This window comes from Canis lupus, chromosome 16, assembly GCF_048164855.1.
Source record: "Canis lupus baileyi chromosome 16, mCanLup2.hap1, whole genome shotgun sequence".
Taxonomy (NCBI): Eukaryota; Metazoa; Chordata; class Mammalia; order Carnivora; family Canidae; genus Canis; species Canis lupus.
Genome location: NC_132853.1, coordinates 50,534,837 through 50,559,488, shown reverse-complemented (window position 1 = coordinate 50,559,488; position 24,652 = coordinate 50,534,837). Strand labels below are relative to the sequence as shown.

At 37.9% G+C, this 24,652-nt stretch overlaps 1 protein-coding gene across 4 annotated transcripts in view; it reads left to right on the top strand.

Annotated features, from left to right (window-relative positions):
- Positions 1-24,652, top strand: part of LOC140607042 (uncharacterized) — a 134,911-nt gene that overhangs the window by 61,638 nt on the left and 48,621 nt on the right. For all 4 annotated transcript variants that reach the window (XM_072781358.1, XM_072781357.1, XM_072781354.1 and 1 more), the window contains exons 5-9: positions 15,550-15,654; positions 16,277-16,335; positions 17,091-17,195; positions 19,677-19,739; positions 23,019-23,123. The gene's annotated coding sequence lies outside the window, so the exon portion shown is untranslated. The remainder of the gene's footprint in view (positions 1-15,549; positions 15,655-16,276; positions 16,336-17,090; positions 17,196-19,676; positions 19,740-23,018; positions 23,124-24,652) is intronic.

Below are 24,652 nucleotides of genomic sequence, written 5' to 3'. Positions count from 1 at the left end.
GAGATTTCTCTTCATGTCATTTGCCCATTTCATGATTGGATTGTTGGTTTCTTTGGTGTTGAGTTTAATAAGTTCTTTATAGATCTTGGAAACTAGCCCTTTATCTGATATGTCATTTGCAAATATCTTCTCCCATTCTGTAGGTTGTCTTTGAGTTTTGTTGACTGTATCCTTTGCTGTGCAAAAGCTTCTTATCTTGATGAAGTCCCAATAGTTCATTTTTGCTTTTGTTTCTTTTGCCTTCGTGGATGTATCTTGCAAGACGTTACTGTGGCCGAGTTCAAAAAGGGTGTTGCCTGTGTTCTTCTCTAGGATTTTGATGGAATCTTGTCTCACATTTAGATCTTTCATCCATTTTGAGTTTATCTTTGTGTATGGTGCAAGAGAGTGGTCTAGTTCATTATTCTGCATGTGGATGTCCAATTTTCCCAGCACCATTTATTGAAGAGACTGTTTTTCTTCCAATGGATAGTCTTTCCTCCTTTATCGAATATTAGTTGACCATAAAGTTCAGGGTCCACTTCTGGGTACTCTATTCTGTTCCATTGATCTATGTGACTGTTTTTGTGCCAGTACCACACTGTCTTGATGACCACAGCTTTGTAGTACAACCTGAAATCTGGCATTGTGATGCCCCCAGATATGGATTTCTTTTTTAAAATTCCCCTGGCTATTTGGGGTCTTTTCTGATTCCACACAAATCTTAATATAATTTGTTCTAACTCTCTGAAGAAAGTCCATGGTATTTTGATAGGGATTGCATTAAACGTGTATATTGCCCTGGGTAACATTGACATTTTCACAATATTAATTCTGCCAATCCATGAGCATGGAATATTTTTCCATCTCTTTGTGTCTTCCTCAATTTCTTTCAGAAGTGTTCTATAGTTTTGAGGGTATAGATCCTTTACATCTTTGGTTAGGTTTATTCCTAGGTATCTTATGCTTTTGGGTGCAATTGTAAATGGGATGGACTCCTTAATTTCTCTTTCTTCAGTCTCATTGTTAGTGTATAGAAATGCCACTGACTTCTGGGCATTGATTTTGTATCCTGCCATGCTACCGAATTGCTGTATGAGTTCTAGCAATCTTGGGGTGGAGACTTTTGGGTTTTCTATGTAGAGTATCATGTCATCGGCAAAGAGGGAGAGTTTGACTTCTTCTTTTCCATTTTGAATGCCTTTAATGTCTTTTTGTTGTCTGATTGACTTCCAGTACTATGTTGAATAGCAGTGGTGAGAGTGGACATCCCTGTCTTGTTCCTGATCTTAGGGGAAAGGCTCCCAGTGCTTCCCCATTGAGAATGATATTTGCTGTGGGCTTTTCATAGATGGCTTTTAAGATGTTGAGGAATGTTCCCTCTATCCCTACACTCTGAAGAGTTTTGATCAGAAATGGATGCTGTATTTTGTCAAATGCTTTCTCTGCATCTAATGAGAGGATCGTATCGTTCTTGGTTTTTCTCTTGCTGATATGATGAATCACATTGATTGTTTTACGAGTGTTGAACCAGCCTTGTGTCCCGGGGATAAATCCTACTTGGTCATGGTGAATAATTTTCTTAATGTATTGTTGGATCCTATTGGCAAGTATCTTGTTGAGAATTTTTGCATCCATGTTCATCAGGGATATTGGTCTGTAATTCTCCTTTTTGGTGGGGTCTTTGTCTGGTTTTGGAATTAAGGTGATGTTGGCCTCATAGAACGAATTTGGAAGTACTCCATCTGTTTCTATCTTTCCAAACAGCTTTAGGAGAATAGGTATGCTTTCTTCTTTAAACGTTTGATAAAATTCCCCTGGGAAGCCATCTGGCCCTGGACTCTTGTGCCTTGGGAGGTTTTTGATGACTGCTTCAATTTCCTCCCTGGTTGTTGGCCTGTTCAGGTTTTCTATTTCTTCCTGTTCCAGTTTTGGTAGTTTGTGGCTTTCCAGGAATGCGTCCATTTCTTCTAGATTGCCTAATTTATTGGCGTATAGCTGTTCATAATATGTTTTTAAAATCGTTTGTATTTCCTTGGTGTTGGTAGTGGTCTCTCCTTTCTCATTCATGATTTTATTAATTTGAGTCTTCTCTCTCTTCTTTTTAATAAGGCTGGCTAATGGTTTACCTATCTTATTAATTCTTTCAAAGAACCAACTCCTGGTTCTGTTGATCTGTTCCACAGTTCTTCTGGTCTCGATTTCGTTGAGTTCTGCTCGAATCTTTATTAACTCCCTTCTTCTCCTGGGTGTAGGATCTATTTGCTGTTTTTTCTCTAGCTCCTTTATGTGTAAGGTTAGCTTTTGTATTTGAGTTCTTTCCAGTTTTTGAATGGATGCCTTGTATTGCGATGTATTTCCCCCTTAGGACTGCTTTTGCTGCATCCCAAAGATTTTGAACGGTTGTATCTTCATTCTCATTAGTTTCCATGAATCTTTTTAATTCTTCCTTAATTTCCTGGTTGGCCCTTTCATCTTTTAGCAGGATGGTCCTTCACCTCCACGTGTTTGAGGTCCTTCCAAACTTCTTGTTGTGATTTAGTTCTAATTCCAAGGCATTATGGTCTGAGAATATGCAGGGGACGATCCCAATCTTTTGGTATCAGTTCAGACCCGATTTGTGACCCAATATGTGGTTTATTCTGGAGAAAGTTCCATGTGCACTTGAGAAGAATGTGTATTCAGTTGAGTTTGGATGTAAAGTTCTGTAGATATCTGTGAAATCCATCTGGTCCAGTGTATCATTTAAAGCTCTCGTTTCTTTGGAGATGTTGTGCTTAGAAGACTTATCGAGTATAGAAAGAGCTAGATTGAAGTCACCAAGTATAAGTGTATTACTATTGGGATCCCTGCGTAGCACAGTGGTTTGGCGCCTGCCTTTGGCCCAGGGCGCGATCCTGGAGACCCGGGATTGAATCCCACGTCGGGCTCCCGGTGCATGGAGCCTGCTTCTCCCTCTGCCTGTGTCTCTGCCTCTCTCTCTCTCTCTGTGTGACTATCATAAATAAATAAAAATTAAAAAAAAATAAGTGTATTACTATCTAAGTATTTCTTCACTTTGGTTAATAATTGATTTATATATTTGGCAGCTCCCACATTCGGGGCATATATATTGAGGATTGTTAAGTCCTCTTGTTGAATAGATCCTTTAAGTATGATATAGTGTCCCTCTTCATCTCTCACTACAGTCTTCGGGGTAAATTTTAGTTTATCTGATATGAGGATGGCTACCCCTGCTTTCTTTTGAGGACCATTCGAATGGTTAAATTGTTCTCCAACCTTTTATTTTCAGGCTGTAGGTATCCTTCTTTGTAAAATGAGTCTCTTGTAGACAGCAAATAAATGGGTCCTGCTTTTTTATCCAGTCTGAAACCCTGCGCCTTTTGATGGGGTCATTAAGCCCATTCACATTCAGAGTTACTATTGAGAGATATGAGTTTAGTGTCATCATGATATCTATTCAGTCCTTGTTTTTGTGGAATGTTCCACTGAACTTCTTCTTAAAGGGGAATTTTAAGAGTCCCCCTTAAAATTTCTTGCAGAGCTGGTTTGGAGGTCACATATTCTTTTAGTTGCTGCCTGTCTTGGAAGCTCTTTATCTCTCCTTCCATTTTGAATGAGAACCTTGCTGGATAAAGTATTCTTGGTTGCATGTTCTTCTCGTTTAGGACCCTGAATATATCCTGCCAGCCCTTTCTGGCCTGCCAGGTCTCTGTGGAGAGGTCTGCTGTTACCCTAATACTCCTCCCCATAAAAGTCAGGGATTTCTTGTCTCTTGCTGCTTTAAGGATCTTCTCTTTATCTTTGGAATTTGCAAGCTTCACTATTAAATGTCAAGGTGTTGAACGGTTTTTATTGATTTTAGGGGGGTATCTCTCTATTTCCTGGATCTGAATGCCTGTTTCCCTTCCCAGATTAGGAAAGTTTTCAGCTAAGATTTGTTCAAATACATATTCTGGCCCTCTGGCCCTTTCGGCGCCCTCGGGAACACCAATTAAACTTGAGTTTTTCTTCCTCAGGCTGTCATTTATTTCCCTTAATCTATCTTCATGGTCTTTTAATTGTTTGTCTCTTTTTTCCTCAGTTTCCCTCTTTGCTATCAACTTGTCTTCTATGTCACTCACTCGTTCTTCCACCTCGTTAACCCTCGTTGTTAGAACTTCTAGTTTGGATTGCATGTCATTCAATTGATTTTTAATTTCTACCTGATTAGCTCTAAATTCTGCAGTCATGAAGTCTCTTGAGTCCTTTATGCTTTTTTCTAGAGCCACCAGTAGCTGTATAATAGTGCTTCTGAATTGGCTTTCTGACATTGAATTGTAATCCAGATTTTGTATCTCTGTGGGAGAGAGGACTGTTTCTGATTCTTTCTTTTGAGGTGAGGTTTTCCTTCTAGTCATTTTGCTCAGTGCAGAGTGGCCAAAAGCAAGTTGTATTGGGAAAAGGAGAAAAAGAGAGGAGAGAAAGAAGGAAAGAAAAGAGAAAGAGAAAAACAAGGAAGAAAAAAAACGAAAAAAAAAAAGAAAAAGAGAAAGAAAAAGAAAGGAGAAAAAAGGGGGGTAGGGGAAGGAAACAAATCAAAAAGCAAAACAAAACAACACAACAACAACAACAACAACAACAAAAAAGGAACCACGGGGGAGTATCTTCTGATTCTGTGTACTTTAAGTCCCTTGGCTTCCCCTGGAACTGGTCCGTCTAGCTGATCTTCTGGGGGAGGGGCCTGTTGTGCTGATTTTCAGGTGTTAGCAGTTGGGGGAGATGCTGTGCCCCTGCCTGGTGCAGGGCTCAGTGGGGGTTGTTTACCCCGTGAGGCCGCAGGAGGAACAGCCCCAGTGGCGGGGCCAGCTCTGGAAACCTGGATTCAGCTCCGGCAGGAACTCCGTCTGCAGGGCCTGGAGGCTCCGGGGCGGGGCCGCTGATCTGCTCAGCTGGGGCAGGAGCTTCCTTGCTGTCCCGGCCCTCCCGGCCTCTGCCTGTCCCGGGGGAGGCCGGATCCTGGGCTGTGTCCCGGCGCTCTGTGCTCCGGAGCCTGCGCTGTTGGATTCGCGCTCCCGGGCCGCGCAACCCCCTCCGCGGAGCCGCCGCCCGAGCCCCTCCGAGCTGCTCCTGGAACCGCGCAGCCCCCTCCGCACGGAGCCTCTTCCTCTGCCCGAGCCCCTCCGAGCTGCTCCAGGTCCCGCAGGGTCCCGCCGTGCGCGCTGCAGCCCTTAGGGAGCTCGGCGCACTCTCCCGGGGCGCAGGTGTCTATTAGTGTCCCCGGGAGCCCGAGGGCATCCCCGCCCTCCTGGGTCCTGCTCCAACTCCCTGCGAGCCCCTTTCCCCCCGGGAAGGTCGGTGCAGCTCCTGCTCCTCCGGGATGGGGCTCTCCTGTCCTGGGGACACTCGCCCCGGCCTCGGCCCGGCTCCTCGCGGGGCCCCTCCCCCTTGGAGGCCTTTTGTTTATTTCTTTTTCCCCGTCTTCCTACCTTGGTAGAAGCGCGAACTCTTCTCACTGTAGCATTCCAGGTGTTCTCTCTTTAATTCTCAGGCCGAATTCATAGATTTTCAGGATGAATGGAAGGTTTTCTAGGTAATTTGGTGGAGACAGGTGATTTGGGGACCCTGCTCTTCCGCCATCTTGCTCCTCCCTCTCCGAGTTTAAGAAGTTCTTTATAGATCTTGGATACTAGCCCTTTATCTGATAGGTCATTTGCAAATATCTTCTCCCATTCTCTAGGTTGTCTTTTAGTTTTGTTGACTGTTTCTTTTGCTGTGCAGAAGCTTTTTATCTTGATGAAGTCCCATTCAAAAAAGTTCATTTTTGCTTCTGTTTCCTTTGCCTTCATAGATGTATCTTGCAAGAAGTTGCTGTGGCCAAGTTCAAAAAGGGTGTTGCCTGTGTTCTCCTCTAGGATTTTGATGGATTCTTGTCTCACATTTAGATCTTTCATCCATTCTGAGTAGTATCTTTGTGTATGGTGCTAAGAGAATGGTCTAGTTTCATTCTTCTGCGTGTGGCTGTCCAATTTCCCAGAACCATTTATTGAAGAGACTGTCCTTTTTCCAGTGGATGGTCTTTCCTGCTTTGTTGAATATTAGTTGCCCACAGAGTTGAGGGCCCATTTCTGGATTCTCTATTCTGTTCTATTTATCTATATGTCAGTTTTTTTGCCAGTACCACACTGTCTTGATGATCACAGCTTTGTAATACAGCTTGAAATCCAGCATTGTGATGCCCCTGGCTCTGATTTTCTTCTTCAGTATTCTCCTGGCTATTCGGGGTCATTTCTGATTCCACACAAATTTAAGATTATTTGTTCCAACTCTCTGAAGAAAGTCCATGGTATTTTGATAGGTATTGCATTAAATGTGTAAATTGCCTGGGTAGCATTGACATTTTCACAATGTTAATTCTTCCAATCCATGAGCGTGGAATATTTTTCCATCTCTTTGTGTCTTCCTCAGTTTCTTTCAGAAGTGTTCTGTAGTTTTTAGGGTATAGATTTTTACCTCTTTGGTTAGGTTTATTCCTAGGTATCTTATGCTTTTGGGTGCAATTGTAAATGGGATTGACTCCTTAATTTCTCTTTCTTCAGTCTCATTGTTAGTGTATAGAAATGCCACTGATTTCTGGGCATTGATTTTGGATCCTGCCACACTGCCGAATTGCTGTATGAGTTCTAGCAATGTTGGGGTGGAGTCTTTTGGGTTTTCTATGTACAGTATCATGTCATCTGCGAAGAGGGAGAGTTTGACTACTTCTTTGCCAATTTGACATCTTAATACTTTAAAAGAGCATTGTACCATTTGTATTGTACTCATTTTTTCATGTTTTATGATGTGGAGAGGGAGGATAGAAAGAATACAGTTGTAGTAACAATCATGGGAGACTTGGTTTTTATGCTCTGGTTCACAACAAATACATTCATACTGTTCGTGAACTTCATTGTGATCTCTATAATTTGTACTTCGTTTTACAGCTGATGGAAAAGTTGAACCTCATAAACTAATGAATAAAGCGAAACCTGTCCTACTGAGATACAGGGCAGCCCCAGTGGCTCAGTGGCTTAGGCCGCCTTTAGCCCAGGGTGTGAAACTGGAGACCCGGAATCAGGTCCCTCATCAGGCTCCCTGCATGTCTGTCTGTCTCTGCCTCTTTCTCTGTCTCTCGTGAATAAATAAATAAAATTTTTTTAAAAAACAAAGATTTAAAAAAGACTGAGATACACATGATTTCAAAACATTTGTTTACAACTGTGTTCTTCATGATTTTTTTATATTGAAGAATGGTTGACATAAATATTTTATTAGTTTCAGGCATTCTGCAGTGACCCAGTAATTATATACATTACAAAATGCTCACCACCATAGTAAGTGTAGGTACCCTCTGTCACCATACAACATTATTATAATATTGTTGACTATATTCACTCTCCTGTAATTGTCATTTGTGACTTGTTTTAGAACTATAAGTTTGTACCTCTTAATCCCATTCACCTATTTCATGCATCCTCCCACTCCTCTTACCTCTGGCAGCCGTTTGCTTTCTGTATTTATGAGTCTGTTTCTATTTTTTGTATGATTATTCATTTGTTTTTCTTTTTAGATTCCACATATAGGTGAAATCATATGGTACTTGTTTCTCTAACTTATTTCACTTAGCATAATACCCTCTAGATCTATGTTGTCACAAATGGCAAGATCTCATTCTTTTTTGTGTCTAGCTATAGTTCAGTGTGCGTTTGTGTGTGTGTGTGTGTGTCTTCATTCATTTATCAATAGACAGTTTTCTTCTGTATTTCGGCTTTTGTAAATAATACTGCAGTAAACATAGAGGTTTGCAATACTATTTTGAATTATGTAAGCATTGCCTTGTGACTCCTGCCACTTTAACAACTAATAGAAATATCTTTTCTAATGAACAATTTTGACTTTGAATTCCGCCAGTATTTTTGAAAAAAAAAATATACTATTTCTTGACAGAAGTGTTCCCTTTTAAAATATATTTTTATTGTAGTTTGATTTGCCAACATATAGTATAACACCCAGTGCTCATCCTGTCAAGTGCCCCTCTCAGTGTCTGTCACCCAGTCACCACATCCCCTCCCCCACCTCCCCTTCCACTACCCCTTGTTCGTTTCTCAGAGTTAGGAGTCTCTCATGTTTTATCACCCTCTCTGATTTTTCCCACTCATTTTCTCTCCTTTCCCCTATAATCCCTTTCACTATTTTTTATATTTCCCATATGAGTAAAACCATATAATGTTTGTCCTTCTTCGATTGACTTACTTCACTCAGCATAATACCTTCCAGTTCCTTTCTGCAGAGGTTTTACCAATGGTGCGCTTCTCTTTGCCACACTTCAGAAAAAAGAAGTCTGAATTTCATAATAAAAATAAGAATAAGTACCATTTAGTGGGCTCTTTCTCTGTACCCAGCACTGAGTTAAGTGCTTTACATAATTTATTAACAGTATATTTATGGTACTATTACAGTCTTCATTTTATAGATGAGGAACCAGAGGCTTAGAGGGTAAATATTAGGATAGAATATATGTATTTTTTCTTCAGATTTCACTTTTATATTTATAGACAATTAGTCTTATAATTCAAGAGAAAATAACAATCTGTTAATGGAATCATTAGTGCTACTAATACATAATGTAATTTCAAAGAATAGTTACAAAACTACAAGCTTTGTTTATCTGACCTAGACTTGTAAGCCAGAACATGACTTCATTTTAGTCTGCGTAATTAACTGGAGATGTCTCAAATCTTCTCGTATTAGAATGATAATATATAAGCATGGGTGGTATTTTTCTTATGTTGAAACTGCTAAATGTCTTAAATGTCTTTCTGAGTTCTTTTCCTAACTTTTAAGGAGAAAGAAAACCTATTCCAGCAACTGTTCAATATAGTTATTTCTATCTCATCTTTTCTTTTTTCACTTCCATTTGCATGATAAATGTTTTTCTATCCCTTCACTTTCAATCTGCATGCGTTTTTAGATCTGAAATGAGTTTCTTGTACATAGCATATAGGTGGTTCTTGCTTTCTTATTCATTTCATCACCCAATGTCTTTTTTTTTTTAAGATTTCATTTATTTATTCATGAAAAACACAGAGAGAGAGGCAGAGACATAGGCAGAGGGGGAAGCAGGCTCCCTGTAGGGAGCCCGACACAGGACTCAGTCCCAGCACCCCGGGATCACAACCTGAGCCAAAGGCAGACGCTCAACCACTGAGCTACCCAGGAGCTCCAAGGACGATATCTTTATCATCAGACAGCTGTGACCACTGCTTAACTATCCCCTCACCCAGAGGGCAAGTTCAGCTGCCCCCAGATGCTTCCACTTGTTGTTATCAGGCCATGAAGTATCTGGATGTACCAGGGGATGGCAATTCATGGAGAGGACAAGGAAACAAATTCAGTGTCCAAGGCGGTTTGTTAATGAAATCAGAGGGAAGGTTAGTTTAGGGGTCAGCAAGGAGCTAAGAGCCATAGGGAAATGGGGTCAGCAGAGAGGCATCCCACACCAGGGGCTAGGGATAGCTCAAACCCCATCATTTGTGTAGGGACCTCCCCAGTCTGGAGAACTGGGTCCGGCTCTTCTTAGAGTCCTCCATCACAGAGAAGACCCCAATTGTCCTGGCATGATTCAACAAGGAGCTGGAACCTTGGGTCATGCAGCCCTGAATGTCCAATGCAGAATATATCCCACCTTCCCAGAGAGTAATGTAACCACTATAACAGTGAGTGGTGCCACTGGGGCATGTAACTTTTTCTGGGTTTTCTGGGCAGGATCCAAAGATCTGCAGACAGACGGGACACTGCAAATCTCCCGGGGCAGGGGCAGCTGAACGAGGGAGAGAGTTCAACAAGACACTGGTACTGCTGGCCCTGTTGCATCTACGTCGATGAGCAGAAGTGTTTCCTGACACACCTCCCCAATGTTACAAAGCTCGTAGTTATTTGGGGTCCACTTGATGGGTGTCTGAGACAGATGTTGATGGCTGTGCAACATGATGTCTTTTGATTAGAGCCTTTCGTCCATTTACATTCTGTGTAATTATGGATAGGTATGCACTTATGACCATTTATGGTGCTTGTTTTATGATAGATTTTTGTAGTTCTTTGTTCCTTTCTTCACTTGCTCTCTTCCCTGGTGGTTTGATGGCTTTCCTGAGTGATATGCTTGAACATCTTTCTCTTTGTTTTTTGCATTTCTATTACAGGTTTTTGATTTGTGGTTACCGTTACATTTATATATAACATCTTTTGCATTTAGCAGTCTATACTAGGTTGCTGGTTGCTTAAGTTTGAACCCATTCTAAAGTGCTATATTTTTACATTCCCACATTATATATATATATAAAGATATATATATATATCTTTTATATATTTTTATATATATAAAGATATATAAAATATCTTTCTATACATTCTTTTATTTTGTGAATCCCTTGACTGATTGTACTGACTTTGTACTTTAACCTCCATACTGGCTTTATAAGTGATTAATCCGCTACTTTTGTTATGTTTGTATGCACCTGTGAATTTTTGTATGCACCTGTGAAACGTTTTCCTTTCCTAATATTTTTACTCTTGATTATGGGCTTTCCTTTCCAAATAATTTCTTTAACAGTTCTTGTAAGGCTTGTTTAGTGGTGAGGAACCTCTTTAACATTTGTCTAGGAAACTATGCTTTCTTTTTATTTCTGAATGATATTTGCTGGATAGAGTAGTCTTTGTTGCAGGGTTTTTGTTTTTGTTTTTTTCTTTCAGCACTCTGAATATATCATACCACTTTCTTCCGGCCTGTAAAGTTTCTGCTGAAAAATCAGTTGTTAGCCTTATGGAGTTTCCCTTACATATAACTGTTTTCTCTTGCTTCTTTTAAAGTTCTCTCCTTAGGGAAGCCTGGGTGGCTCAGTGATTTAGTGCCCCCGTCAGCCCAGGGCATGATCCTGGAGACCTAGGATCAAGTCCCACACCGGGCTCTCTTCATGGAGCCTGCTTCTCCCTCTGCCTATGTCTCTGCCTCTCTCTCTCTCCCTCTCCGTGTCTCTCATTAATAAATAAATAAAATCTTTAAAAATAAATAAATAAAGTTCTCTCCTTACTACTATATTTGGCCATTTTTATTATATATCTTGGTGCACACTTCCTTGAATTGATTTTGTTGAGAACACACTGTGTCTTCTGAATCTGGATTTGTTTCCTTCCCTAAATTAGGAATTTTCAACTATTATATCTTCTAATAAATTTTCTGTACGCTTTTCTCTTTTCTCCTTCTGTGATCCCTGTAATGATAGTGTTATTATGCTTGATGTGTCACTGAGTTCCCTTAACCTCTTCTCGCTTTTTGTTTTTATTTTTTCTTTCTCCTGTTCAAATTATTTGCTTTCCATTATTCTCTTTCAGCTTGCTGATCTGTTCTTCTGCTTCTGCTAGTCTACTATTTATTCACTCTAGTGTTTTTAATTTCAATTAATGAGTTCTTCATCTGGTTCTTTTTTATGTTTTCTATATCTATATTCTTGTGAAGTTCTTACTGTGATCCACTGATGGTAAAATGTCAAAATTAAGACTTCCTGGTTTTCAAAGCCAAATGTTATGGGGATTTGTCTCCACAGTGCAGGTCCTCCATATCTTGCATGCCTGGCATGAGGTCTGTTGCTCTCCTTTCTCTGTGCTTGGGGTGTCCCTCTCATTTGTGGTTAGTCTTTCTGGGAGTTGGTTCCAAACACATCCCCACCTTTCTTTTTTTTTAAGATTTTTTTTATTCATTTATTCATGACAGACAGAGAGAGGGAGAGAGGCAGAGACACAGATGGAGGGAGAAGCAGGCTCCATGCAGGCAGCCCAGTGCAGGACTCTCCCAAGACCCCAGGACCACACCCCAGGCTGAAGGCGGGCACTAAACTGCTGAGCCACCCAGGGGACCCCCACACATCCCCACCTTTCTAAAAAATTTTTTTTCAATATAGCCTCTTCTCTTCAATTAACTGTGAAAGGTCTGTGTGGCCAGTCTTCAGGTCATTTTCTGGGTTAGTTACACTAATGTATATGTATATAGGTGTATCTGTGGGACAAAGTGAGCTTAGGATCCTCCTACTTCACCACCTACCCTGAAAATTCATATTGAAATTTTTATTTATTGTCTTTATCTATAGTTTTTTATGTATTCTGGATACAAGTCCATTGCAGGTTTTATAAATTGTAAATATCTCACTGTATATTTTGCCTTTTCAGTTGTATTTTATCTTCTTTTTTGACAGGGAAAAGCATTTTTATTTTTATTTTTTTAAAGATTTTATTTATTTATTCATGAGAGACACAGAGAGAGGTAGAGACACAAGCAGAAAGAGAAGCAGGCTCCATGCAGGGAGCCTGATGTGGGACTTGATTCCAGGACTCCAGGATCATGTCCTGGGCTGAAAGCAGGCACTAAACCACTGAGCCACCCAGGGATCCCCCAGGAAAAACATTTTTAAGTTACATACTCAATCCGTTTGGTGTATTTCAAAAGGTACAATACTTTTCTTCATTTATCAGTGAAAGAAGTTAGGAATTAACTTCAAAAAAAAATCAGCAAATGGCAAACAAATTTCCTTGAAAGTCACAGTCTAGTCACATATATGCATTCTAGAAAAGAGGAGGGGCAGAACAGGTTTCACCCACTTTCATGAGATTCATCAAGTACTTGACCACTCAAGAATGGAGAGAAAGGCAACTTTCAACATATGTTATTGAGGCATTTACTATATTCCTTCCTAAGAGCACCAGATGGGGAACAAGCATTCTAAAATAGATCTAGGAAATGGAATGTGGAATCAATCCACCCTTCTCCCATAAGGGCAATCCAATGAACTTTAAAAACATGATTAAGTAAAAACAACCTCCCACACACTCTCCCTTTCCTCCACAAAAGAAAAAAAAAAAAAAAACCTAGATGTTCCAGCTTATTCTCCAGTGTAGATGGAGCCTGGGAGTAGCTGCAACAACCCAAATTAGTCTGTTACAGAGTCATCACAAGCATGCCTTGCTGTTAAACAAAATTTTTGAAATGACAAAACAAAAACTAGTACTAATCACTTTTCTGACAATACACAATTATTCAGATTAACTAGTATCAAGAGGGGGAAGGGGACCATACTCATGGACCTTATCTCAAACAAGTGCATGTGGGCAGGTGCAGGGCATTTGTCATTATTGCAAAAGCATTTTAATTTTTCACCTTTAGTTTGATTTAACATTGCTTTTAGTATGATGCTGATACCAGCTGTGCAGAAGGGCTCTGGAGAGACAGTCATAGCAGCGTACACCTGTAGTTCCTTGGTTCTGGAGGCTCCAGGCAGTCAGTGTAGCCTTGTCAAATACATTCTTTAGGCCTTTCTGTGTGAGAGCAGAACACTGCACAAACCTGACCACCTTCAGGTCATGGGCCAGCTTTTCAACAGTCTTTGTAGTAACAGACTTGTTTGTTCTTGGCAAGTTTCTCAGTCATAGAGGAGTCATCTCTGAGATCAATTTGAATTCCAACCAGCACAAAAAGAGTCTTTGGACAGTGGTGAGCTATCTCAGGTCAGGTACCCATTTTTCCTTCATGTTTTTCAAATGAGGATGGAGAGACCACTGAAAAACAGACTAGATATACATCTGGTTTTGGACAGCTCAGTGGTCATACTCTGTCATAATCCTCTTGCCTGCAGTATCAGAAAGTCCATGAGTATGGCTCTTCACCAGTCAGAACTGTGACTGCATAGATGTCAAAAACAGCACAGGGGTGCGTGGGTGATTCAGTCAAACATTTGCCTTTGGCTCCGATCATGATCTCAGGGTCCTGGGATTGAGCCCCTCTTTGGGCTCCCTGCTCAGTGGAAAGTCTGCTTCTCCCTTTCCCTCTGTCCCTCCCCCATACTTATGTATTTGCATGTTCTTTCCCATGCATTCTCTTGGATAAATAAATAAAATCTTTTTAAAAAAAAAGTTGGTGCCTATTCAGATGGAAATTTGTTTATTGTGTAGAATATCAGAAGACACATTTTACCAATGGCACCATCACCCACAACACCACACTTTAATTATCTGTATTGCTGAAAGAATTTTATATCCACTTTAAATATTTCAAACTTGATGATGACCTCAGCTTCTCTGCCAGGGTGTTGGTGCAGGGTCTCATGTTGTGTTTTATCTTCTGATGAACAAAGTTTCTCTTTCACATGTAGTCGAATTAGTCAATCTTTTCTTTTATAATTAGAGTGTTTGGGGGCCTGTTTAAGAAATACTGGCATATATTAAGGTCATGAAAACATCTCTTATTTTATCTTCTGGGAGTTTTATTATTTTCCTTTTACATTTAGATCTATAATCCATTCAGAATTGACTTTTCTATATGATATGGGATAAGGTTCACTATTTTTTTTCTAAATGGATATTCAGCACCATTTATTAACAAGGTGATCCTTTCCCTCCTTTAATGTAAGGCTAACTTTTTAATAAATCAAAGACCATAAATGTGTTGCTATATCTGAACTTTTTATTCTTTTTGGTTTTTTTCTTTTTTGATCTATTTAGTGGTCCTTGCATCAGTACACTTCTGTTTAACCTAGCTTTAATGTCTTGATATTGGGGCCCCTGGGTGGCTCATTTGACTAAGCAATTAAGTGTCTGCCTTTGGCTCTGGTCATGATCCCAGGGTCCTGGGCTGGAGCTCCACATCAGGTTTCCTGCTCAGCAGGGAGTCTACTTCTCCCTCTACTTCTCCCTCTACCTCTGCCCCTCCCCCTGCTCATGCTCACTGGAGCGCTCTCTCTCTCTCTCTCTCTCAAATAAATAAATAAAAATCTTTAAAAAAATATGTCTTGGTATCTAGGGTATAAATCCTCCAAATTTGTTTTACTTCCTTAAACCTGTTTCTTGGTGCTATTCTTGGTGATGTCCTTTTTGTCATGAGAAATATCTGTTATTTGTACTTTCTCTCTTTTTTCCTTTGTCAGTCTTAGTGCAGGCATTTAGCACTTTCATTAATTTTATTTGAAGTCTGTTTTTCATTTCAGTAAATTCTGCTTTTGTCTTTATTTTTTTTTCTTCTCCTCTTGGATTTAATTTACTGTTCTTTTCTAACTTCTTGTGATAGAACTTTGGGTTGTTGATCTTTTCATCTTTTCTACTATATGTGTTTAAGAGTGTAAATTTCCCTCTGGGCACATCTTTACAAGTTTTAATATGTAATAATTGTTATTCAATTCAAAATGTATTCTAACTTCCAGTGTAGTTTATTGACACATGATTTTTATTTAGAGAGGGATTCTTTAATTTCCAAACTTACGGGATTTTCCTAGTATCTCTTGCTATTGATTTCTAGCTTAATTTCATATCCTATATTTAAGTTATTTGTGAAATATTACTTTATAACCATCATTATGGGAGCATCTCTTTTACCAATGTTTAAGAAATACTATTGTCTGTATCTGCAATTGACTGCTTGTTGTTTAGCAGATGTTATTATGCGTTACTTTTCTTTAATAATTTGAAATTATGGTATTTTAAAAAATATGTTTCTCTACTTCTTTTATTTTGAAGGGGGAGAAGGTGACCTCAGTGAGCTGGATATTGTCCTGCAAAAAATGGGGATAGAGGCCTCCCCTACAGACCACTTGGAGCTAGAGAAGTTACATCCAATTAATGGTGGGCATTTCAAATATCAGAATAGTCTTCAAGAGAGTTATTCAGCATTGTAAGTGTCAGGTAGAATCTTCAGGGATTTAGGATTATATCCTTAGATTTTTTTATTATCCAATACTCCAAGTTTATTATATATCATTTTTAAGTTAGAATTTTAAAAGATCCATAACTTTAAAGATGATTATTTTTAATATATAGGAATGCATAAATTGCCATTTAAAAACATGTAAATCAAGAGGCTCATAAATCATAATTCTTGTCATCTGGAATAAGAAATATTAATAGTTATTTTTCATTTGTTGAAAGACCTTTGGTTAGGCCCTCTAGGAAACAGGAGGAGGATAAGGAGAGATGCAGATCTACACTAGTAGAGGGAAAAAAATGGTGGACTTAAAAAATACAACATATAGAAGTGTTTTGCTTTGGCATGGTAGATGCTAAAGAGTTGATAGATTTACCATATCTATTAAGAATTTTGTTTATATTTTCTGTTATTTCTAGAAGTTATTAGGTAAATTTTTGGAGAAAATTATTATATGCTCTATATTTCTGAACTTGGATATTTGCTATTGTTTTAGCATGTCTATTTACTTTGTCTATGACCTAAATTATGTGTTTCTTCCAGCTACAGCTAGTCGAAAATATATAAGAATAGATTGCTGACTTGTGCAGAAGATATAAAAGGTGAGTGAGATGCAAATTGAGAAGTCAGATTGAGACTCTTGGGTTTTGCTCTTTTTTGCTTATTAAATATTGCTTCCTGCCATTCTCATATATATTTCCATAATTAGTTTGAATGCATATGTATGTTCATATTGATGAAATAAGTTTCTGGTTTATTTTAATTTTTTCTAAAGATGGTATTTATTTGGGGGAGAGAGAGAGAGAGACTATGAGTGGGGGTGGGGAGGAAGGGCAGAGGGAGAAGGAGACTCCTTGTTACGCAGGGAGCCTGATGCAAGGCTTGATCCCAGGACCCTGAGCCAAAGGGAGACACTTCACTGACTGAGCTGCTCCTCTGCTTTATTTTTAAAAGATGTTCTAAATATTAAGATTTACCTCAACTTAGGATATGGACATAATAAAATTTAGGCCTAGTTATAAAAATTTAAGATAGTATATCTTGAAATACAGTGAACAAACTGAATTTGACTTGTAAGATATTTATATTAAAAACTGTTTGGTCTGCTGTTTTGCTGCTAAAATTGACTTGAGTGGTTTCTCAGCACTATTTGATGTATTGTGTTATGCAAGCTTATCTTCACAATTGGATCTTTTGACTAGAAATGAATAGATTAATTTTAGTCCATTAATGACTCTCTTTAAAACTTAAATGTCCTTGGCCTCTTTTTATGATGAAATTAATAACCAGCATATATAGGAATTAATATTATATTTTAACATTTATTTTAATTTCTTCATGTCTTCCTTTTTTATAGGGTTGCAGGTTGATGACCATGACCTTCACTCTATTCTTGAAAACATGGCAATCAAACCTACAGTTGAGGAGCTTAATGATCTTACTCCCAATCTACCAGTTGATGGTAAGTGATTTAGATATGTGCCTTCGTGAAAATTTGGGTTTTGAGGCTGATATATTTTATAGGATTTATGTATCTTGAAATAAGAATGATTTTTTTCTCAATAGATTAATCTACAGTTGGTACTTTTTCACTATTTATGCAGCAAATATTTAATGAGCACTATATATCAAGTGTTGTGCTAAGTGCTACAGGTACAATGGTGAGTAAAAATAAGCATAGTCCTTGACCTAAAGAGCTTAATGTCTAGTATTTCACAATTCTTAGTATTCTAGTTAAAGCTGAGAATGTTGGTTTCATAGGAATAAGGATTACAGGGTTTCAGCCAATATGTATGACATTTTTCCTAGTTATATATATGCACAGATTACCATATCCTTGGGCCAGATTTCATGATTCAAGGTCAGAATTATAGGTATTAAAGAAAATATTAAAAAAAAAAAAGAAAATATTCATTAGGATTGAAGTCGATGGGCAGCCTGGGTGGCTCAGCGGTTTAGCGCCGCCTTCAGTCCAGGGTGTGATCCTGGAGACCAGGGATCGAGTCCCACATCGGGCTCCCTGCATGGAGCCTGCTTCTCCCTCTGCCTGTGTCTCTGCTTCTCTCTCTCTCTCTCTCTCTCTCTCTCTGTCTCATGAATAAATAAACAAAATCTTTAAAAAAAAAAAAAAAGGATTGAAGTTGATGAATCACAAAGTGATCCCCACTTTAAATAAACTAAAATAGAATATTTAGCTAGACACAATCCAGTGAGATCAAGCAATATCACCTAGAAACATTTTACTGAATACTGCTTACATGTAAATTTTTTTCTTTTTTTTTAAATTTATTTATTCATGAGAGACACACACAGGGAGGCAAAGACATAAGCAGAGGGAGAAGCAGGGTCCCTGTGGAAGCCTGATGTGGGACTCCATCCAGGACTCTGGGATCACGACCTGAGCCAAAGGCAGACTCTCAACCACTGAGCCACCAGACATCCCTAAATATGTTTTTTCCTATGATTCAAATGCTAGTTAGTCATATCTTTGCCATAAGTTTCATACCCTTCTAATAGAGTGAGGGTTTTTTTCCAAAAGATATTTTTTATTAAATAATTCCTTAATTTTCCAGTACTATTGTGTACCAATGAATAATGTAGTTAGTTTTTTATTTGCTTCTTTTCTTTTTTTAATTTATTTATTTATTTATTTATTTATTTATTTATTTATTTATTTATGATAGTCACAGAGAGAGAGAGAGGCAGAGACATAGGCAGAGGGATAAGCAGGCTCCATGCACCGGGAGCCCGACGTGGGATTCGATCCCGGGTCTCCAGGATCGTGCCCTGAGCCAAAGGGCAGGCGCCAAACTGCTGCGCCACCCAGGGATCCCTATTTGCTTATTTTCTTTATGCTTTTAAGATTCACTGGGATATCAGGAAAAAAACAGTTAGGTGGAGCTATCAAAAATTGCCAGACAAAGTAATTTTTAGCTTCAGAAACTCACTTGGGGATGTCAGAAAAAAGGCAGAGTAAGACCCACCAAAAAAATCCTCTCCTCCATAAAAAGCAATTAGAAAATTGGCAAATTATCAAAATTAACATTTTCAGGCCTGAAAATTAACCAAAGTTTTGCTGCAATCTGGGGACCATTTATTTTAAAAAGACTGAATCTCTGTGAGAATAGTGAGCTTTGTGACATTTTAATTTGCCCTATTCCCATCCTCTGACAGCTCCATAATAGTTTTGAAAAGTAACATTATTTATTTGCAGGGAGAACTAGTAGCCTGGAAACCACTGGAGGGAACAGTGGGGGGAGTGGAGCGGTTTCAAAGTCTTAATTCCTAAGAACTGGCATTAATTGGTCTGTTCGGTGGTTCCTTGGAGTGAGATTTTCTCTCTGTCTCCTTTTATTATGAATTAATGAATGAATAGAGAATTAATGAGTCTGGGAAGATGAATCAAGAGATAAACTGAAATAAGAAGAAAAGAATAAGAAAAAAATCACATGGAGTAACAAAGAACTAGTAGCCATTGATGCAGTGGTAAAGTAATAATTAGTCATCAGCCATTCTGAAATGGACACAGTGATTAAAAAGAACAGAAAGTACATTATTAGTAAAAGACATGAGATCAGAATTATGGTCTTGTCTTTTTTTACTCTTGGTACTTTCATGAGTTCTGTATCCCTGCCAGAACAGAGTTTCCAGAGAAAACATGGACAGCATGAATTGTCCTATAGAGTTTATGAACTAGTGTGGCACCACAAAATGTTTTTCCTAGACTCTCAGAGTTCATTTTGCTAATTCAGACTGAATCCTAGTACGCCCGAAATTAAGAATTGAAAATGTACTCAAATAAAATAGTGGGAATACTAGATTCTCCCTGGAGTTTTTTCACAGCATAGGAACTTTATGTTTTTACTCTAAAGCTCTTTTTCTGGATTCCAACTAAGTCCTTTTTTTTTTTTTTTTTTTTTTTTTTTTTTTTTTTTTTTTACAGCTAATGGGAAGTTTGGTGTCAGTATCTTAACAGATGGAATGGATGGAGTAAAAGCTATCACAGGTAACACCTTAGAGTCATTATTGATTATATTCCCTATACTATGCTTTTTATCCCTGTGACTTATTTTCTTTATAACTGGAAGCTTGTGCCTCTTAATCTTCTTCACCTGTTTCACCTATCCTCCACCCACCTCTACTCAGGCAACCACCAGTTCTCTATATTTATGAGTTTGTTATTTGCTTTGTTTTTTTACATTCCATATGTAAGCAAAATATAGCATTTGTATTTCTCTGTCTCACTTTTCCCCTTAGCATAATACCATCTGTGTTGTCATTAATGACAAGATTTTGTTAATTTTTATGGCTGAGTAGTATTCCAGTGTGTGTGTGTGTGTGTGTGTGTGTGTGTATTCATTCATTATCTTCTTTATCCATTCATCTACCAATGGACATTTAGGTGCTTCCATTTCTTGGCTATTATAAGTAATGCTACAATAATCATAGTGGCACTTATATCTTTTCAAGTTAGTGTTTTCTTATTTTTTCTCATAAATACCCAGAAGTGGAATTACTAGATCAAATGGTACTTCTATTTTTAGTTTTTGGAGGAACTTCCCTACATTTCCCAGAGTGGCTGCATCAATTTACATTTCCACCAGTAGTACACAAGAGCTCCCTTTTCTCCTCATCTACACCAACACTTACTATTTCTTATCTTTTTTTAATCTAGCCATTCTGATTGGCATGAAGTGATAACTCATTTTGGCTTTGATTTGCATTTCCCTGATAATGAGAGATGCTGAGCATCTTTTCATGTGTCTGTTGGCCATCTGTATGTCTTTTTTTTGAAAAGTATCTATTCAAGTCCTCTGCCCATTTTTAAATCAGACTATTTGTTTGGCCTGGTTTTTGTTTGTATATTTGTTTTTTTTTGTTTTTTTTTTTAATTTATTTTTTATTGGTGTTCAATTTACTAACATACAGAATAACCCCCAGTGCCCGTCACCCATTCACTCCCACCCCCCGCCCTCCTCCCCTTCCACCACCCCTAGTTCGTTTCCCAGAGTTAGCAGTCTTTACGTTCTGTCTCCCTTTCTGACACTTCCCACACATTTCTTCTCCCTTCCCTTATATTCCCTTTCACTATTATTTATATTCCCCAAATGAATGAGAACATATAATGTTTGTCCTTCTCCGACTGACTTACTTCACTCAGCATAATACCCTCCAGTTCCATCCACGTTGAAGCAAATGGTGGGTATTTGTCATTTCTAATAGCTGAGTAATATTCCATTGTATACATAAACCACATCTTCTTTATCCATTCATCTTTCGTTGGACACCGAGGCTCCTTCCACAGTTTGGCTATCGTGGCCATTGCTGCTATAAACATCGGGGTGCAGGTGTCCTGGCATTTCATTGCATTTGTATCTTTGGGGTAAATCCCCAACAGTGCAATTGCTGGGTCATAGGGCAGGTATATTTTTAATTGTTTGTATATTTGTTTTGGTGTTCGGTTGAATGAGTTCTTTATATATTTTGGATTTTAACCCCTTATTAGATACATAATTTACAAGTATCTTCTCCCATTCATTAGGTTGTCTTCACGTCTTGTTGATGGTCTCCTTTGCTGTGCAATGAAGGTCTTTAAAGATGAAAAAAGACATAAAATATTAAATTTTGATACTTGCCACCTTTCAAATATTTTGATAGCACATTTATGCTTCTTTTAATCCATCTGTACTTTTGCAGACAGTCTACATTATATCTTGGAGGACAGAGTTCCATAATTTATTGAAATTTTATAATTTATGGCAAAGAAGAAAATAAGGCTAGCCTGAAGAGTGATTAATAAACAAAAAATTAATAATGTTTAAGGAAATTTACTCAGAAAAAGAAAACTTTCTCTGGGTATCGTCAACAAAAACACACTTATTAAGGGAAGGGGGGGAAACTGAGTGGTGAAAAATTAGAGAAGAGAGGAAGACAAACCTTAGAGACTCCTAACTCTGGGAAACAAACAAAGGGTTGCAGAAGAGGAGGTGGGTGAGGGGATGGGGTAACTGGGTGATGATAATTAAGTTCACATGATGAGATGAGCACTGAGTGTTATACTACATATAATAAATTCAATTGGCAAATTGAATTTAAATAAAATTTTTTAAAAATCACACTTATTAGGTGAAAGTATGAAATTTGTTATCCCCACTACTATACTTCACTGAGGAGTTCATTGATTTCCTTTAAAGCTTTCTGCTATATGGACTGATCAAGGAAAGAGATTTTATTCTAACTCTGTTATTGAATATCTCTTAAATATTCAAAGAATTTATTTAGCTGTAGTCTTTGTACTAAAACTTATAATTGTATTATATAGGATTTAATAGTTTAGGTCACATTTAAGAGTCACTAAATTTTGGTCTTCTTCCTCTCGATTTCCTAAGGAGGTAGGGATGATTAATAATCAAAAAATTGTACAATCTTCTGGAAAACAGGTTGAATTTCACAGAAAAGGAATTTAAAAATCTGAGCCTGAACATGCAAATTAACACTGAGCATTTAACACAACATTGAGCCACTCGGGAAGTCTTGGGTTTATGAAGTGATGGAAAGAATCTCTAAAGCTACTAATTTGGCACAAAGAAGACATTTTAAAAACCCACAGAAGAACACATCTCTAAATAGAAATAAATGCCATCCTAAAACCTTATGTTAAATTTATTATATCAGCAACTGTTTTCACTGTGAATCATAAGCAATGCTGAGGTTTCTAAAGTCCACAAAAAGTCAGAGAAGAGTCAGGGAAAAGAAAACGGAGGACAGGGAGAGTGGAAATAAAATGAGAAAATCTTAAATTAAGAAATCAAATAAAGGTCTACACAGCAAACATTGAAGTGAAGGATTAGCAATTGCTCAGCAGAAATGATCTGGAAGTTTAGACAAATGAGAATGACTACTTGTTCTTATTTGGAACAATGTGATCTGTGGTCCAACAGCTCTGGGTGCTAAATTATACCTTAGGCACATTTTGCTCTCAGGTTGTCATAAGATAAGGTAAAAGGAAATAGGTTCCAGTTTATCCATCCTATTAAACTTTTCTGAATAATTAGAAAAGTCAAATGAGTCTTGATAGTCCTTTTTTAAATGTTAAATGATATATGTTGACAAATTGAATTTAAATTTTTTAAAAATGTTAAATGATAATACAAAGATAGGAGTTATATTTTCTCTATTTTTATAGCATTAGCACAGGCTAATTAATAATACACAGGCAAATGCATTTTTAATATTTTGGAAACATTCAATTTTTCTCATTTTCTATCCCTATTGCTTTCCTAAGGAGGAAAGGTTAATGTGAGTAATTCGGACAGCGTTCTGGGAGAAATGAGAATTAAGCTCCCAGAAAAGGAACAGGAAAAACTAACAGAAAACCTGCTACTTAATGGTGAGTATTTGAGAAATGACTGTACCTTCAAAGGGAGTTTGTGCTTGTGAACTTGCATCTGAGAATTTCTAAAACTAGTGACATTGGTACTCAGAAGATATTTTGTAGATCTTCAGGAAGAATTAATTCCTAATGTAAAAATAAGTCCTATTTTTTCATTTTTATAAATCCCAGGGAGCAGAATGAAGCTCTGTCTTCAATTCATTGTTTCATTTAACACTCTCTCTAGAAAAACTTCTTTTCCTCCCATGTCCCTATATTCTAAGAATGTACAGATTAATATCTTCAGATCAGTTTTCTCATTCAAATATTGAATTTTGTATTTGAATTTCTATAGGACATTTCTATGACCATCCCTCAGACATCATAGACTTTGTCTGAAACTGAGTTCATAGTTTTCATTGTGGTATTTGACCGAAGTAGCCACATGGGGCTTTTAGAAATAGGTTGAGGGCATATTTGGTTGTCACAAATGGCTGTCACCAAGTGATTGTAAGGGTGGGCATTGTTAGCATTAAATTCCTTGAGTGTCAGGGATACTAAGTGCCTTGCAATTCATATGACTTTTCAACATGATGAAGAATTGTTCCTGAAGAAGGTGCCAATGGCATTTCCAGTAGTTGAGAAATTCTGGCTCTTGTTTTCATACTCTTTCACAATTTTGGTAGCATCATTATTATCCTAGTAATATAAGCTAAAATCCTGAGAGGCAACATTTTACTCACCTTGCACTGACTTAACTAGTTGTATTACGAACGAGTACCACTCTTCCCTTCTTAAAAATGAGAGCTTCTTTTGGCAGAGACCATGCCTGATCCTTCAGTGTGCATCTTTATCCCTCCCAACAGAGTATCTTTTACATATTAAGCACATAATAAATAATTAATGAATAGAATAAATGAAAGGAGTTTCTATACCAAATGAGAAGTAAACTGGTAATTTAGGGTAGACTATTGATAGATGTCTTGAATATTTGCTGACTTTTGTACTTAATCAAAAGCTTTATACTAATCTTTTACCAATTGTTAGTACCAGATGCTCTCATAGTTATCCCACACACAATCATCTTCTGACATTATAGGAAGTACTATTACCTTGTTTGCATTTAGGAACCCATGTTCTCAGGCAAGTTTGTAATCCACTGCTGTCTATTCAATTCTCAGTGACATGGTAGGAAGACAGTTTCATATACAATGCAGAGATACAGACCAAAACTTGTTTTCTTACTTGCTTCTAATTTCCTCTTTGCCATCTCCCCATTTTAGCCCCATGTCCTTCTAGTCTGAGTCATTGGATCTGCCTTTTTGGGTTATAATTTACTTTTTGGGGACTAATCACAATATCATTATGGTTAATAGAGTTATCAAAGGACTTGATGAGTGTCCAAATCACCGCAGAAAGAAACCCCATACCCTATAACTCCCACCCTTTTATTCTTCCCACCACGCTGTAAGTCCCAGGCAGCCACTAATCTATTTTCTGTCTCTATAGATTTGGCTGTTTTGGACATTTCATATAAATGGGATAGT